This window comes from Macaca thibetana, chromosome 2 (assembly GCF_024542745.1).
Source record: "Macaca thibetana thibetana isolate TM-01 chromosome 2, ASM2454274v1, whole genome shotgun sequence".
Taxonomy (NCBI): domain Eukaryota; kingdom Metazoa; phylum Chordata; class Mammalia; order Primates; family Cercopithecidae; genus Macaca; species Macaca thibetana.
Window position 1 is genome coordinate 119,894,506 of NC_065579.1, and position 13,647 is coordinate 119,908,152.

Genomic DNA, 13,647 nt, shown 5'->3' on the forward strand with positions numbered 1-13,647 from the left:
AAAAGCTTTTAAGAGCTTTCTCGTAAGATCAACGGGAATATTAAACAACATATGGGAAGTGCTTAACACCAAGATGGGCTCAAAGGGAAAGTCATAAACCACATACAATAGCCACTTATGCTATAACAACTTATGCTATATGTTATACTCAGTAACTTCTAAGCTAAAAGGAATATTTGAGATCAGTAATCACAACCAATAGGAGAGAGACTTCTTACTTTATACATGTCTTCCTGGATTACTCTATCTAAAATTACATCAAACCCCTTTTATTTTCTACCCCCCTCACCCTTCTTCGTTATTTTACATAACAGCATATATAACTTCCTGGCATTTTATATTTATTTTGGGTGTTTCTTCTATATTCATGCTCCATAATGTAAGCTTGGTTGAACTCATTACTACATTCCCAGTGCCTAAAAAAGTGCCTGGCAAACAGACACCCTCAATAAATACCTGCAAGATGGTAGAATGAATATACATTTTAAAAATATAGGGGGCTATCAATTTTTACATTTGTTTTGAGAGGGGGTTGTGTTTTATTAAAAGGATTTTTGATACTGCAGGTTGCTTTACATCTAAAATGGATTTATTATCTATTTATTCAAAAAAATATCTATTGGACAGAGCATTTCACAAAGCTGCTTGCCAGGTGCTGAGAAAGAGGTAATGATTCATCAGAGTCTGCCCTTAAAGAGGTTTTAGTTCATACACACTGGATTGCATCCTCAATGCACAATCATTCTTCCTTCACTGGTAGGTGCCCCTCTCCCTTCTTCCACGTGGAGACTGCAAATGCAGCCATGTTGCTAAAATGTAACAACCAGTCTGCTGTGACAGAGGAAGGAAGCAGATGTGCTGGGAAGAGCAGTGAGGCTGAGAAAGGGATTCAGGGCTCCCTGTGTTGCAGCAAGCCCCAGGGCCCAACTGTTACTAAATCTGGATGGTGTATGTATCAAAAACAACGTTTTAAAAATAATCAGGCAACACATAAAAAAGTTTGAAAAGATAAATTCTTTCCAAGGGACAACTATCCTAAAGAAAAAACTGAAATCTGAACATATATTAAAACACTGATCGCACAGAAATATAAACTACCATCAGAGAATACTATAAACACCTCTATGCAAATAAACTAGAAAATCTAGAAGAAATGGACAAATTCCTGGAAACAAACACCCTCCCAAGACTAAACCAGGAAGAAGTCGAATCCCTGAATAGACCAATAACAAGTTCTGAAATTGAGGCAATAATTAATAACCTACTAACCAAAAAAAGCCCAGGACCAGAGAGAGTCACAGTCGAATTCTACCAGAGGTACAAAGAGGAGCTGGTACCATTCCTTCTGAAACTATTCCAAACAACAGAAAAAGAGGGACTCCTCCCTAACTCACTTTATGAGGCCAGCATCATCCTGATACCAAAACCTGGCAGAGACACAACAAAAAAAGAAAATTTCAGGCCAACATCCCTGATGAACATTGATACAAAATCCTCAATAAAATACTGGCAAACTGAATCCAGCAGCACATCAAAAAGCTTATCCACCACGATCAAGTCAGCTTCATCCCTGGGATGCAAGTCTGGTTCAACATAACGCAAATCAATAAACGTAATCTATTACATAAACAGAACCAATGACAAAAATCCCGTGATTATCTCAATATATGCAGAAAAGGCCTTTGATAAAATTCCACACCGCTTCATACTAAAAACTTTCAATAAACTAGGTACTGATGGAACATATCAAAATAATAAGAGCTATTTATGACAAACCCACAGCAAATATCATGTTGAATGGGCAAAAACTGGAAGCATTCCCTTTGAAAATGGGCACAAGACAGGGATGCCCTCTCTCACCACTCCTATTCAACATAGTGTTGGAAGTTCTGGCCAGGGCAATCAGGCAAGAGAAGGAAATAAAGGGTATTCAATTAGGAAAAGAGGAAGTCAAATTGTCCCTGTTTGCAAATGACATGATTGTATATTTAGAAAACCCCATCGTCTCAACCCCAAATCTCCTTAAGCTGATAAGCAACATTAGTAAAGTCTCAGGACACCAAATCAATGTGCAAAAATCACCAGCATTCCTATACATCAATAATAGACAAACAGAGAGCCAAATAATGAGTGAACTCCCATTCACAATTGCTTCAAAGAAAATTAAATATCTAGTAATACAACTTACAAGGGATGTGAAGGAACTCTTCAAGGAGAACTAGAAACCACTGCTCAAGGAAATAAGACAGGACACAAACAAACAGAAAAACATTCCATGCTCATGGACAGGAAGAGTCAACATTATGAAAATGGCCATACTGTCCAAAGTAAGTTTTAATTCAATGCTAGCCCCATCAAGCTACCATTGACTTTCTTCACAGAATTAGAAAAAACTACTTTAAATTTCATATGGAACCAAAAAAGAGCAATCCTAAGCAAAAAGAACAAAGCTAGAGGCATCACACTACCTGACTTCAAACTATACTACAAGGCTACAGTAACCAAAACAGCATGGTACTGGTACCAAAACAGTTACATAAACAAATGGAGCAGAACAGAGGCCTCAGAAATAACACCACACATCTACAACCATATGACTTGACAAACCTGACAAAAACAAGCAATGGGGAAAGTACTCCCTATTTAATAAATGGTGTTGGGAAAACTGGCTAGCCATATGCAGAAACTGAAACTGGACCCCTTTCTCACACCTTATAAAAAAATTAACTGGAGATGGATGAAAGACTTAAACATAACACCTAAAACCATAAAACCCTAGAAGAAAACCTAGGCAATACTATTCAGGATATAAGCTTGGGCAAAGACTTCATGACTAAAACACCAAAAGCAATGGCAACAAAAGCCAAAATTGACAAATGGGATCTAATTAAACTAAAGAGCTTCTGCACAGCAAAAGAAACTATCATCAGAGTGAACAGGCAACCTACAGAATGGGAGAACTTGTTTGCAATCTATCCATCTGACAAAGGGCTAATACCTAGAATCTATATGGAACTTAAACAAATTTTCAAGAAAAAAACCCAAACAACCCCATCAAAAAGTGGGCAAAGGATATGAACACACACTTCTCAAAATAAGACATTTATGTGGCCAACAAACATGAAAAAAAGCTCATCATCACTGGTCATTAGAGAAATGCAAATCACAACCACAATGAGATACCATCTCACATCAGTTAGAATGGCTATCATTAAAAAGTCAGGAAACAGCAGATGCTGGAGAGGATGTAGAGAAATAGGAACACTTTTACACTATTGGTGAGAGTGTAAATTAGTTCAACCATTGTGGAAGACAGTGTGGCAATTCCTCAAGGATCTAGAACCAGAAATACCATTTGACCCAGCAATCTCATTACTGGGTCTATACCCAAAGGATTATAAATCATTCTACTACAAAGATACAAGCTCACATATTTTTACTGCAGCACTATTCACAATAGCAAAGACTTGTAACCAACCCAAATGCCCATCAGTGATAGACTGGATAAAGAAAATGTGGCACGTATATACCATGGAATACAATGCAGCCATAAAAAAAGGATGAGTTCATGTCCTTTGCAGGGACATGGATGAAACTGGAAACCATCATTCTCAGCAAACTAACACAGGAACAGAAAACCAAACACCACATGTTCTCACTCATAAGTGGGAGTTGAACAATGAGAACACGTGGGCACAGGGAGGGGAACATCACACACTGTGGGGTCTGTTGGGGTTGGGGGGCTACAAGACGGACAGCATTAGGAGAAATACCTAATGTAGATGACGGGTTGATGGGTGCAGCAAACCACCACAGCACGTGTATACCTATGTAAGAAATCTGCACATTCTGTACATGTATCCCAGAACTTACAAGTATAATAATAATAAAAAACATGAAGATGTTTATCACAGCTATTTAAAAAGGAAAACCCAATCATTTTAGACAGAAAAACGAATGAACACCTTTCTGTTCTCATATGACAAGATACTAATGATTAAAAATATGTTTGGAGGAAAATCAGATTGTATAAGAAATAGTCATGATAATCATGTTAAATGAAAAAAGCAGGATAAAAAACCACATACACAGGATGATACCAATTATCTATGTCTCATGTGTATGAGTGTGTGTATGTGTGTGGGTATATATGGGGAGACAGAGAGGTATAGTAGACATAGAAGCTGATATATAAAGAAGATATATCCAGATATTCAACAAGATTATTCCTGGATTATGAAATTAATGTACATTTTTCTTTCATTCTTGGTGCCTTTTATATTTTTATATTTTACAAATTATAATAAATAATGACTACTTTATTTTAAAATGCTGTATTTTACCATAAAATATTACCCAATGACTTCTGGAAAGTTCTTCTGTTTGTAAACAACTAAATAGCAAATGCTTCCGAGACCATTAGGAACATACCTGTAGTCGTACTAGTCAATTTATCACTCAATGCAGCAGGGATAATGCACACTGTGAGGAACTGTGGGATCTCAGAAAGAGGAGATTGCAAAGAACTTTTATAGGAGTTGCACATGTGTTGGGTAACTTTACGTGATTTGGGGGAGGGTTCAAGGAAGTAGGGCTTTGTTCTGGACTAGATGCTGTTAAGACATGGAGGTAATTCTATGATTGTGTTTCCTAATAAATCTTACCCAGCATGCAGAAAGAAGGAAGCTATGCTACAACTATAATATTTAAAGAAGCAGCCGTCACTCATATTAGCCAGAATGGGAGGATGTGTGGTCATTTTTGTGGTTTGGACACTTTTCATGTTTTGTCTGTGTTAAGGCGTGATTACAAGGGGTCTCGTTTTTGTTTTGATCCATCACCAAGCCACGAGCAACCCCAATGCCTGATAGTACCAGGCCAGTTCCCAAATATCAAAGAATATATAAGCTGTCAGAAATATTCAGAAGCAAGAAATATGATTAGGGTTATTTATGAAAACAAACATAATGCAAACCTGATGGGGTTATTTTGTAGATTATGTAATACATGTGAGTGTGATTTATAAATATAAACAGCCACATGCATGTTACCATGTTGCTAATATCTTCACCATCACTGTCATTTATATCAATACCATCTAGTGCAGGAGGATCTGTATCTTTGGAAAGGGGCGGGCTGCAACAGAAACTTGTACATTAGTTTCAGTTGACCAAAATGGTCAGAGATGACAGAAATTAAGACCTAAATCTTAGAAATGGACACATGTGAAAACTTCAGACACAACTCTTACAATAGGCATCCCCTCATAATGTGTCACTTCTGACAAATCCGTAAGAAAAAAATTTAACACCTATCCCAAAACATAGTAATTTAAAAGAAATTTAAGAAATGGAAAATGTGGCCAAAGGCAAAGTGGCATAATGTCAGCAACTTACTTTCAATGGTTCAGTCAAATAAAGAGAGAGTAAGAGAGAGACAGAGAAAGACAGAGAGAGAGAGAGAGAGAGAGGAAAATATGGCAAACCAGTAACATGTGGTGTATATGTGATATTAAAAAGGTAACATTTAAAAAATGTATATACCTGGAACTCCTGAGGGTTTCTTCCTGTATTCTCATGGGTCATCTCGCACTTTGGAGACTACTTCCTTAAAAGACCTAATGACAAGAGGTCAGAATAGTGGAATTGTACATAAGATGTGTGTCAAAGGCCAGGAAGTACCCACAGTGAAGCAAAACTTGCTTACTTTCAGACAGGCCTTTATTGTGATGAAATTATAAATTCTTAGGTGACTCATATTTTAGCCATCTATTCATTCTTAAGTATCTACAGGGTTCCTAAGAAGGACCTAGCTTGGTCTAAGGTGTCAGAGGTCCATGAAGACTTCTCCAAAGGACTCCCTCATGAGCAATCTCCACAGACAGGATGATGCACCATTTGTTATATAGGAATTCCATCTAGTAGACACCCATCCCCTCAAAAAAATGTGATTATCCCACCAAAAGCTTGCAGGCACTTAACCGAGGTGAGAAAATTAAACAGCCTGTATGTAGTAAAGGGATCACAGAAAGGTTATGTTATGCAGAATAAAAAATAACACCAAACTCAGGGGAACCAGGTCCTCTGAACTTTTATTTTTAATTAGTACATGGGCATAATGGGGTATGATTTAAAAACACACACACACACACACACACACACACACACACACACACACTCTCTCAAACTATAAAAGCAAATCTCCCTCCCTCTCAACTATAGCCTTCCAGTCCCTCCCCAGAAACAACTAATGTTTTCTATGCACACGCACACTTGCATATATACATACATTTAAAATCATAAACGGCCACTAACTATGAACCCTGTTAAATACTTTGCTTTGTCTCGTTGAACAATATTCACACGTTCATTTACTTGTTATTTAACAATTATTCTAGGAACCACTAAAAAAGCAGTCAAAACAGACAAAACTCTTGCCCCCATGGAGGTGGTATCTCAATGGGCCATTCCATACAGCATATAAACAATACCTCATTATTTCAATAACTGCATATTCACGCTGTTGTAAGTATATGCTACAATTTACAGTCCTTTATGGATCAACATTCAGTTTGCTTTCCACTTTGCACATTCTTTTTTATGAACACTGGGCTTGCAGCATCCTCTTCTTTTATAAGCAAATATTTTGGCCAAACCCTGAAGAGCTGTTTAAAACATGTTCATCTACGTCAAGGTTGTATTTTGAAAATGCCTCATTCAATGACTTATTTTTCACTTATCAACATCTATACAATCACATCAGGGAAGATATTCATTCTAGAACTGTTTAACTAAGTTAAGTTTCCGGTTGATTATTTGTAACAGTTTAGCAAATTACATTACAGTTTTTAACAGCCTATGAAGAAAGTAAATGTCGTAGTCAATCCATTTTTTTTTTCCTTGCAACTGTTAGGTGTGGTGTTAATTCTCCCAGCTGGTTTTCAGACAGCTTTAAAATTAACTTTGAAGTTTCTCTAACCCTTAAAAAAAAAGGTCAATGATTGCTTTGCCAAGAAAAACAGGGCCCTTACTGAACAAGTCAGAATTCACTAAGTTCTTATAATTTCAAATGTAGACCTTCTGGACACTATGTATGTGTATATATGTGTGTATGCATACATGTGAGGGTGCATGTACATGTATGTAAGCTAACGTTCATAGAAGGTCTATGATGCACTGCAGCTGAAGGAGTAATGCTGAACCACTGTTACATCAATCCATCTTACATAATAAATACATACCCGATACAAGAGTCCATGCTGACTTATAAAACAATAACCCCAACATTTCTTGAGCACCTAAAATGTGTGCCAGGTTCCGTGCTGTTTTAAGTGCACCTCTTACGCAAAATAACTCAATGAAGGATAGGAAAGCTGACTCTTAGAGCGGCTTAGATACTTTGCCACATTTATTCAACCTCTAAGCGACAGAGTTGAACGTCAGCATAGACAGCCTCTGCTTTAAAATCTCTATAAAGGGTATGACACTACTGTAACTTCTAAATACATCTGATAATGCCTGCTTATAATTATGAGATGGCATTTTATATCTATTACCACAGTATAAAACATCATGTAGGATTTATATAGATTAACTGATGCTTTTTGTAAATGTGGGATCCATGATTCAACCCACATCTATCTACTCCACAGCTGGGTATTCTTTTTGGTCACCTCGAGGTACCCCAGAATGAAACCATGGAGAAGCTGTACTGCCCACTTTCTGCAAAGAGGCAGGGTTAAAAGTAGGAACTCTGGAGGGCTACGGCCTAGATTCAAATCCGAGCACAGTCACATGGTAGCTGTGTGCACTGGACAAATCCCACTTCTGTTTATCTGTTTAGTGGGAATGATATTCTTGGTGTCTGAGTGTATTGAAGAGGAATAACAGTGTCTGGCCTATGTTTAGATACTCCATATAGCTTGCAACTATGGTTATCTGCCCATATTCACTCCATAACAGAATTACAATCAGGTATGTTCTATTCCAGACTCAGGGCAGAGCCTGGAGTTCAAACATACCACATGTTGAGAAAAAAGGCCAACTATGAACCTTCATTAGGAGCTTAGAACAATGAAGAAAAATTAAGAACAATGTTCAAATAAGGAACAAATGAAGTAATTGAGGAACTCCAAAACTACCATCCTAGAGCTCCTCAAGCAAAGGTCTCCAATAACCTCCTGCAGCCATGGAGCAATAACCAGTCCTGCAGACTGGAACCCATTCAGCCTGATGTGAATACACTTTGCTCTGGAGGAAGAAGCTCTGCCCATGGCAGATAGGCCTGACTGCCAGAAGTTACATTTCCTGTGAGTGAGCAGGAAGCCATGGAAACTGGAGCCATGGGGTATTGGGGGCATCCCAGGTGAAATGAGGCTCTCACCACCTCAGAGGAGCCTTCTGCCCACAGATGAAGCATTCCAATGAGAGAAGGGGCAGCTGGTACACAGCTCGCAAGAAGGCCTGGGCACCCTACTATCCCCTCTCCCTGCACTGGGGACCACGAGAGGCTCAGGGCCAGTGGAGAAAAGCGGCTCTACAATAAGGCTCTGCATAAAAGGGCTTCCCATTTCAATTCATCTCCATTTTCTCCAGCTGAGCCCAGCTTTATGCAAACAACACTCTTTTTTTTTTTTTTTTTTTTTTTTTTTTGAGATGGAGTCTCTTCCTCTCGCCCAGGCTGGAGTGCACTGGCACGATCTCGGCTCACTGCAACCTCTGCCTCCCAGGTTCAAGCTATTCTCTCCTGCCTCAGCCTCCCTAGTAGCTGGGACAACAAGCATGCGCCACCACGCCCGGCTAATTTTTGTATTTTGCGTAGAGACGGGGTTTCACCATGTTGGGCAGGCTGGTCTCGAACTCCTGACCTCAAGTGATCCGCCCAACTCGGTCTCCCAAAGTACTGAGATTACAGGTGTGAGCCACCACGCCCGGCTGCAAACAACACTCTTAAGCTCAAAATGCAGGCTACTGGAAGGGTGGGGGTGAGCCAACAGTTCATTAAGTGGCAGCAGTTCAGGGAAGCGGGTACGGCGGGAACGGGAGGCAGCAAGGGGGAAGGGAACCTGGCTCTCAACCCATTGGAGCCAAAGTAAACTGTACTCCAAGGGACTCCCGCCCCAGGTGGAGCGAGCCTGCAGCTGATGGGCCGCCCGCGTCTGCTTGCACCTGCCCTGGCGCCGCAGCCAAGGCAGTCCCCGCGCGGGCCCTGCGCTCCGCGGCGCGGCCAGAGATGCTCGCCCAAGAAATATGGCTGGCTGGAGCCTCCGAGCTGCGAGCGCCGGGCGCGGGAGGGACGCGACCGCCAGCCCGGGAAGGCGGGAGGGGGGAACTTGAACGCCCGGGCGGGCGGCAAGTGCAGCGCGTTCCAGCAGCTCCCCGGCGCCGCCACTTCCTCGCCTTCTCCTTCCTTCCCTTTCCTCCCTTTTTCCGTCTTCCCTCTTCCTCATTCCCGCCCAGCCTCCTTCCTCCCTTCCTAACCCCCTCACTTCCCCTCTTCCTGCTGTCACTTCCAAACCCAAGGACAAAACCGTTACCTGAGGGCCCCGCAGCGGCCCCGAGGTCCGCCTCGGTCACTGCCGGAGCCCAGGCGCGCGCTCAGTGGCCGCCCGCCTCATCCCCGCGCGTCTGAGCGGCCCGGCGGCAGCTGCTCCTTTTATGGGGCTCGCAGGCTGGAGGCTCGGCCAGGGTGTCCCCAGCCCGCTCGGGCGGCAGCAGCGTCAATGCGCGCTATTCACACTCTGGGCTGCGGCTGGTACCCCCCTACACACCCCCCAGGAGTGCGCGACTGCCTGCCCGCCCCCATCCACAGGGCCTTGGACAGGGGTGGGGGTGGCGGACAAACACGGCTTTCAGGGCACCCACTAGGGGAAGGGAGTCACATGGTTCTGGCCCTGGGTAGCCAGGGTAAGAGGGGCCCACCAAGAACTGCTACCACCTTAAAATGAATATGGAGGAGCCGATCAAACACTGGAGTGTGGGGTTGACTTCGAAATATGGCAGGAAGAAAGCCGAACCTTTCATTATCATCATCATCACTATTTTACTTATGATTATTATTAAATAGCATCTGCCATTTTATTAAGTGATAACTATGAGCCAAAAAATTCTCTTCTGGTACAGAACATTTTAAAAGCCTGTGTATCCTGGGTCCACCACCTGGCACTTCGGTTAATACAGACAGGATCACATCTTCCCTATTCTCAGTGGAAACCTCTGCTGGCCCCATTCCATAGAAGAAAAGCTACCCACATTAGCTCTGCATTCAAGGGCCCTTACGTTTCTATCCTGACCCTACTCTCCAGCCTCAAATCTGACGCATCTCACCCTCAAGAAACCCCAGGAGGGCGTTAAGTATTTGTCTTTTTATTAAAGATCAGAAAGACAAAGCTTGGAGAGGTTAAGTAATTGCCAAAGGTCACTCAGCTAAGAAATGCTGGAGCAATGCCCCAGGTCAGTCCAAGTTCAAAGTCCTGGATCTTGGTCTCTCCATGCTACTGCTTTTAGTAAACTTCTAAGGCCAAGAGGGCATCACACCCTTTTGAGTTCTGGATGATATCTCACCTCTTCATTGGCAAGAATAAAACTTGAAAGAAATTGGACTCCTTAGGCCAAGAAGAAAATCCCAGAGAGCCCTGTTTGAACCTGTCACCTCTGGGCAGCTCTTCCTTTTATTCATATACAATTTTAGTTTTAGTTTCAGGTGGACCACAGCAATAGTGATGGGAAATAATCAATTTGGCTAAATTGGGATTGGCCCCCAGCATGCTCACATCACTACCTGGAATGGCAAGAAGAAATGGAATTCCCAAAGCTAAGCACCATAGCTGATGCTTACAATCCCAGCAATCTGGGAGGCCAAGACAGGAGGATCACTTGAGCCCCCAAGTTTGTGACCAGCTTTTTTTTTTTTTTTTTTTTTTTTTTTTTGAGACGGAGTCTCGCTGTGTCCCCCAGGCTGGAGTGCAGTGGCGCGATCTCGGCTCACTGCAAGCTTCGCCTCCCGGGTTCACGCCATTCTCCTGCCTCAGCCGCCCGAGTAGCTGGGACTACGGGCGCCCACTACTGTGTCTGGCTAATTTTTTGTATTTTTAGTAGAGACGGGGTTTCACCGTGGTCTCGATCTCCTGACCTTGTGATCCGCCCGCCTCGGCCTCCCAAAGTGTTGGGATTACAGGCGTGAGCCACCGCGCCCGGCCGTGACCAGCTTTGACAACAGAGGGAGACCCCGTGTCTACAAAAAACAAAAACAAACAAAAAAAAACCTAGCTGGGCATGTTGGCATGCACCTGTAGTCCCAGCAACTTGGGAGGCTGAAGTGAGAGGATTGCACGGGCCTAGGAGTCTGAGGCTGCACTGAGCTGTGATTGTGCCACTACACTCCAACCTGGGCAATACAGACCCTGTCTTTAAAAAAAAAAAATGGTAATGGAATCCCCAATGATAGGTTTGGCTCTGTGTCCCCACCCAAATCTCATCTGGAATTGTAATCCCCATGTGTCCAGGAGGGACCTGTAACCCCCATGTGTGGAGGGAGAGAGGTAACTGGATCATGGGGGTGGTTTCTGCCATGCTGTTCTCATGATGGTGAGTTCTCAGGAGATCTAACAGTTTTGTAAGGAGCTCTTCTCCCTTTGCTTGCTTTTCTTTCCTGCTGACTTGTTAAGGTGCCTGCTTCCCCTTCTGCCATGATTCTAAGTTTCCTGAGGACTCCCCAGCCATGAGGAACTGTGAGTCAATTAAACCACTTTCCTTTATAAATTACCCGGTCTCAGGGAAGTTTATAGCAGTGTGAAAATGGACTAACACACCCAAGAAGAAAGCCAAAAGCAATTATTTGTTACACTTCACATAATATTAGAATGATTTTTTCATGTGACTTACAGAAGCAGAAGACTATACAATCCACACTAAGCCTCTGAAACAGACCTTCCTTCCAACGTGTGGAAATGCATAAATGCATTAGCTAAGAGAGTGAGTAACATCACATTTACTCCTCTTTTTTTAAAGCAGACACAGAGGAGTAATTTGACATGAGAGGTTCCCCAAAGCAAAGCTGGTACAATTTCCCTATGTGGGGCTCATCAGAGGACTAGATAAGCCCGATGCTGATAAGAGGCAGAAAAGGAATGTGTAAGTTGTTAACTCCAAAGTGGGGGAGGCGTTGAGATATTCCTGTCAGAGTGAAAGTGATTTTCAATTTCAAATAATTATATTAGGTCATTCATTGTGTGGAATGGAGTGTCTAGTACACAGCATTCCTGCTGAGAGGGTTCTCGAAGGCTGAGTGTTAGGAGGCAGAAAGCCTGTAATTAGAAGCCCTGAAGCACCCACCCTCTCTGATGAAGAGGATTGGAGTACAGCCTGTCCAGGTAATAGGGCTCAGCTCAGGAGTGTGTGCGTGTGTGTGTGTGTGTGTGTGTGTGTGCCCGTTCCAATTTCCCAACATGAACATCTAATTATGCCAAATCTGATAAGCTTCAGGGGAGTGGGAAAATGAGAATTAAAAGCAAACAATGATTTAGAGAAAAAAGATATTTGAACCCATTTCCAAAAGAAGCTTGCATTTAATACAGGGGTAAAAGAGTGGTTTATCCTTTGAAGCAGCCAGCAAAATTCCTAACTACTCTCAGATTCTGAGCTACACAACTTCCTGGTTTCATTTGCACTCATGATAGATTCTCTTAGAAGCCCTCTCAAGACTATGGGTAAATGCCATCGGGGACAAGAAAATGAGGGCTTGGTGGTGATGTCACCATTCTTTTGTCTGTCTCCACTCATAGAGATGAAAATGGGTCTCCTTTGAGCAAATCTAGCTTTTCTTGGGGCCTTGATCCTATGAATTACTTTGGGAAGGGCCTGTGAAAACTGAAATTTGCATCTGCCTATAGAGGGAAGTTTAGGAAATCTAACTTAATTCATTCCATAGCCACTCTTGACATGACATATGAACCTTCAACATACCTCAACCAGATGCATGTGTTATGCCTTGGTTTAATTATGAGATGAATTCATAGGTTTTGTGTAATATACTGATTAACTTATGTCTCCTGTTCACAGATGGTAAACGTAACATTTCTCCAGGAGAGGGAATTACATCCTCCTGCAACTTGAGGTTTTTGCTGATCTGTTCAGTGTGGTAATACATCTAAGGGATGTTTAGTCCCCACTTCAAACATAAATAGCTATTCTTGATACTCAGATGAAAAAGAAAAAAAGATGCCTTAATTATAACTTCACTCAACTGCATTAATACCATTCTATTTAAAATAACAATACTGAGTTGTTGGATTTTTTTTTTTTGAGCCCCTGAAGATGGATGGAAAAATTAAGTCTGATTTAATCTATCAGCTATGCATGGTATAACAATATTAAGTCATATATTTGGAGTGTAAGTAGCTAGAGGCAGTTTCTACATCAAACTCACTTGGCCACCCAGAACTTACATTCTCTGTGGTAGGTATGAGTCTTGTCCTACATTTTGGTCATGTTTATTTATTTTTTAAGTGTAAACAGTATTGCCCTAACATCAAACAGCATGAATTCAGTTTGGTCTTGAAAAAATTTTATTGAATATAACATCCTTTCTCCTTTATTCACTCAACACATTTTTTTAAAGCACTTCGTATGTGCTGCATTGTTTTAGATG

General features: G+C 41.8%; 1 protein-coding gene across 21 annotated transcripts in view; it reads right to left on the reverse strand.

Annotated features, from left to right (window-relative positions):
* The window catches only part of MAGI1 (membrane associated guanylate kinase, WW and PDZ domain containing 1), a 686,305-nt gene that overhangs the window by 181,205 nt on the left and 491,453 nt on the right, over positions 1-13,647 (reverse strand). The window contains exon 1 of one of the 21 annotated variants that reach the window (XM_050778535.1): positions 9,536-9,628. The exons of the other annotated variants lie outside the window; for them this stretch is intronic. The gene's annotated coding sequence lies outside the window, so the exon portion shown is untranslated. Of the gene's footprint in view, positions 1-9,535; positions 9,629-13,647 lie in introns of those variants that run through there. 21 annotated transcript variants of the gene reach the window in all.